Source organism: Beta vulgaris, chromosome 8 (assembly GCF_026745355.1).
Source record: "Beta vulgaris subsp. vulgaris cultivar EL10 chromosome 8, EL10.2, whole genome shotgun sequence".
NCBI lineage: Eukaryota > Viridiplantae > Streptophyta > Magnoliopsida > Caryophyllales > Amaranthaceae > Beta > Beta vulgaris.
In genome coordinates, this window is record NC_079209.1 from 13,710,282 (window position 1) to 13,715,520 (window position 5,239).

General features: G+C 40.2%; 1 long non-coding RNA gene across 1 annotated transcript; it reads right to left on the minus strand.

Moving 5' to 3' along the window:
* Positions 1-422: 422 nt before the first annotated feature.
* LOC109133661 (uncharacterized) lies at positions 423-2,728 on the minus strand. The gene is made up of 2 exons (XR_002038791.2): positions 2,059-2,728; positions 423-1,774 (listed from the first exon to the last, which is right to left on the minus strand). It is a non-coding gene; the product is annotated as an uncharacterized LOC109133661 (long non-coding RNA).
* Positions 2,729-5,239: the final 2,511 nt, after the last annotated feature.

Genomic DNA, 5,239 nt, shown 5'->3' on the forward strand with positions numbered 1-5,239 from the left:
AATGTGTACATATGTCATGTCAACTAACAAAAGTAAAGTGGCTTGCAACAAGATTTAAATCTATGACATCTTGCTATTATACATAGAACACGTTACCATCTCAACCAACTTTTAATCATGATTTAAGTGTTCACATTATTATATTTATACCTTTTAAATATTGAGTTTTATTTATTATATTTCAATGTGAATGGAAAAAAAAAATGTATATCAAGTTTGAAAAAAAAACCACCGGAACAACGCTCAGACCCATACATTAGTTTTAAACACCAAAACTCCAAGAAAGTATGTGAGAACCTACGATGAAGAAATTGAAGTGTAATGTGACCATTCATTCTCGGACGGACGGAATAGTATTACATAGGTGATGTTGGATATTTCGCATATTAGACTAAATCGCCAAAAATATAACATTTATCTCAGAAAATAAGATACGATACTTCTATTTTTATAGGGAACGATGAACGCCAATAATATACTCCCTCTAATTACAAATAATTGTTACACTTACACTTTTCATTCATGTCAATGTAAAACTTTGAGTACTAATATCTCTAGTTTCATATCTGTAAAATTATAAAAAGTACATATTAAGACGAATCTAACAAGATCTCATGTGACCATGTTTTTATTCACATATAAATCACAAAAGATGATCAAAGTGAAATTTTTGAATAGTGTAACAACTAAAAATCGGGAGAGTACAATTTTCAAACCTCAATCTCCGATTTACAAGTCAACTTCCCATAAGCTTCTTAGTTAAACTTACTTCACCCTCTGATACAATACTTCATTTGTAATCCAATTGATACATCAACCAACAAATCCTCTCCTCCTGGTACAAGAAATGGCATGTGTGGAGACAAAGAGTCTTAATGGCTCCTAAGCAACTAAACGTAGGCAAAGTACTACACACAAAAAAAAAAAAAAAAAAGTTGCAATGGACTGACAAAGCAACAAAACGTAGGCAAAAAAAGTTGCAATGGACTGACAAAGCAACAAAACGTAGGCAAAGTACAAAAAGAAAAAAACATTTGCAATGGGCTGACATGACCGAGTTGAAATGTCTATTGTCAAATATTAGGCCTCCTTGCATGAGCTGGTTGTCATGGACAAGGATCAAGTGCGCCAAGTAACTCGGCCAAACTTCAGCACATTGTAGTTTTTCCATCTTCTAGAACTCGCAACTCCTCTGGATATAATAGAAGGATTCTCAACTCAAAAGAACTTTCTGGGAAGAGCTTCATTCTACAGATGAATCTTCTCGGAGTAGCTTCTATCTGCAGAAGAATCTTCTTGGAAGAGCTTCATTCTACATAAGAATGTTCTCGTCGTAGAAACAATCTGCAGAAGAATCTTCTCGGAAGAGCTTCATTCTACAAGTGGCAGTCTTATGGAGTGAGAAAGAGATCATTTCTCTTGCCACTTCGTATCCATTGGGTTGCGAAAGAAGAAGATGAAGAATTTAGGTTAGGAGATCAAGATACGAACCCACAACCGTAGCTTTCTTCCCCAATAGCTTTAATAGGCCATCATTTCTACAGGATCGAGCTGCTGAGTAATGTTAAATTACATTAACATAAATAGCAGGCAAATTTTTTTGAATAGAAATGACAGGCTATTAAGCCATTTCGACATAAAGCTTTGGTGTATGGTTAGAATCTAGATAAGTTGACGAATGGTGCCCTCATTGGTACGTCGCAAACAGCCATGAATAATAATCATGGCCTCAACTCAGTAAATGAGCAGTAAGCATCCTATTCTGCCACAACATCTGCAGGAAAAATCAACATGTTTAAGTTATGGAGTACCACTTAACAATTGAAGTTGAAAACAATAAACCTTAACAAGAATATCAACCAAAAAAGTAACATCTTATTTTAGGTCAAAATTGTATGCTGGAAATTCATGAGCAAAATTCCTCCATAGAAGGATCACCAAATGCAGAACAACAAAGCAGAAAATGCAAGCGTTCATCATCATATGATATGCATGAACGTGCACAAAAAATGCTATAAAAATTTAAATCGAACACAATTGCTAACTTGGATAGCATACCTCCAGTTCTATAGAGGCTATTCTGGTGGATCGCTGACTTAATATGATATTTGTTGAAGATTAAATATGTCTTTTTCTTTTTTCTAGGATTTTTCATGATAGCAAGTATAAAAGCAATTTGATCCTTTTGGATCTTCATGCAAGCTTTGCTACTTTGAAGCAATGACCAAGAAAAACAAACAGAATGAGAGCAGAGGCTATCAAAAGAAGCTAATTGATAGAGTTGTGAAGATATTGAGTCCAAGTATGTGCTTTATATAGGACTTGGACTAGTTAGGTTTGCAAAAAATTACATAGATGGATAGAGTTGCCACATCATTAGGAAAATTACTCCAAGGTGAGAAAAATATTACATTTCTATTATTAAACAAAAAGAACATATTTTCACACGTAAAAATATAAACTATTACATGAAGTAGGTTTTTACATTGTTGACATTTTTGCTTTAAGCCTTTGAGTGTAAAAGAGATAATAGGGACGATTTATTACCAATTTGATACAATTACTTTCCAAATAAATGATTCAGTAAACTTAACCCTTTAGTTCATGTCATGCAAAGAACAATTCATCTCCTGGAGGTAGCAACACATAGCCAGAACCTTAAGGCTGAAAACATGCAGCGGTGTCATGTTCTTATAATTAGCAAATAACACTCCAGATTTCGAGGTAATCTAACCTTGTCAAAATCTGCCTCGGAATAAAGTAGGAAGTTACAATACGCAGATATTCATAGCTCCTCCACAAATGGACTCCAAAACCTAATAATAAGTTATTCATGGCTGACTTCTTACACTTACACGAAAAGATAATTAAGATAGAAACTAAAAGGGCATCATAGCTAAATGACAAGACACTAAAATAAGATGGGACATAATAATTAGTAAAAAGAAGCAAAAGAATCTCATGGAAATTATTTGTAGCTATATAGTAGTTATACCTTGATCCATAAGAATGTTGAATATTTTCAGCAAAAACATATGCAAGTACAGCGAGCATGTAATTTGAGTGCTACATCTGCGATATAATTCTTCCACACAGCCAGTGAGAGTATTCTATCAAGTCCCTGAGAATTAATGACATTACATTCCCAAGTTAAAGCAGAACCTGGAAAGAAGAGGGAAGAAGAAGAAGAAAAGAAACGAACATAAACAGGAAAAAGTTACAGCTGTAGATCAATTCTACAGAAACACCTCATTACTGATAACAGTGACATAGTGGGTTCGAGCGATTCGACATACCGATCAATGAGCTACTCTAACATTAAAGCAAGAAAATTAAATCTAAAACATTATGGCAAGGAAAGACTTCGCAATTGTGATTCCATTTCTTTTTCTCCAAACCATCGAACAACTTGCGTAACAAGCATAATGAAGGTGACTTGATAACAATTCTCCGAAGCAGATTTAGGAAAGATTCAATAGAAAAGATGGAACTTTGTTCCTTCATTGTAATGGAAATTGTTTGGGCCCATTAAATCCTCCCAAGGAAATCATGCCACGTGGCACCGCTACCTAAGGATCGTGGGTCCCACCAGAATCATCCAATGAAAAGGTATCACCAATCCCCAAGTGGGCTGTCATGTCCAGCACACCACTTTATGGAAATGCTCACCACTATAAATACCTCTTGTCCCATCAATGCAAAGGTATTGAATACTCACCTAACTAACTTGAGCTTCTCACTCTAGACTCTCTCTCTACCTCAATCATCAACTGACTTGAGCGTCGGAGGGGCGATCCCGGAACAACCCCCGGGGTAGTTTTTCTGTGTTTTGCAGGTTTCCGGTGAACTGATAACCAGCCAGCTCGGACTTAAGGACTTGTTCAGCACAGACCATTAACCTTAATTTCTAGACAGAAACAGTTTGGCGCCGTCTGTGGGGACAGTACAAAAAGTTACTTCGCCACCACTTCGAAAGACTCTCGCTGCTCAGCAGGACTTGACCTTAGTGCTAGTCAGCTATGGCACCTTCCAAGAACGCCCGTAACAGATCTACCCAACAAACTGAGAGGGAACCCTCACCCCAACCAAGGAGGTCAGCACGGACTAGATCCCCATCGGTTCATACACTGGACCCTAACCTGGAACTCTCTCAGGAACTTCAGCCTTCTCCCTCTCGGGAAATACAACGCGCTGACCCCAACCTCTACTCACGGCTGACATTGCACTCATAGCAGCTCAGCTGCAACAAACCTTGCAACAAAGCATTATGCAAATGCTGACCACTCTCCAGCAAGGGCAAGGGCATAACCAGCTCAACCTCCCGCAACGTGAAGACAACATTCAGAGGCCCTCTCATAGAGAAGAGCGAAACCCTCGCTCCACTCATGACCAGCCTAACCGGCAAAGGTCAGCTGGCCGGGAGCTTAATCGGTCTCAAAGGCCTCCCTCTCGGCAAGATGAACGCCCTCCTCCGGGCGAGAGGTCGGTCCCTCGGGAAGCCGCTCTCCGAAGGGAGGAGACGCATGTCTCCAAATCGCCAAGGGGGAATCCTGGTCGAAAGCCAGAGGATGCCCGGGATTTCCTTAACGAGAAACGCCGCAGCCAGGGGTATGATGCCCGTCAGTTCCTGGATCGAAAGGCTGCTCAGCGGGAGGGGCATGGTGACTCCGCTCAGTCCAAACCACTAAAGCTCGGCAGCGGGAGTCTCAAGTTCATGACCCCGTTCAGCCGAGAAATTATTGACACCCCTACCCAAGGGAAAGTCAAAACGCCACTTATCGAACCATTCGCGGGCCTAACCGACCCGGAAGATCATATGGCCACGTATAAGGCCCTGATGAGTGTGCAGACCAGCTGTGAGGCCACATGGTGTCGGTTCTTCCCTACCACACTGAAAGGCCTCGCGCTGAATTGGTTTCAAGAATTGCCAGCTGGAATCATCACCGACTTCACTGTCCTCGAGGATATGTTCACCCACCAGTTCGTGGCCGGAAAGAGGCAGAAGAAAACTAGCTTGCACCTCATGGGGGTCAAGCAGGAGAAAAACGAAAGTCTTGCCGACTACATAAAAAGATTCAATGAGGAGTCCCTAAAGGTATCCGACCTACAAGATGCTGTGGCCTTTGCTGCTCTCATGTCCGGATTACAACCTGGCCGGCTAAGATGGACATTGGCCGAAAGTGAGGTCAAAACCTTCTCAGAAGCCATGGCAAAGGCTCAAAGATTCATCCAAGCGGCG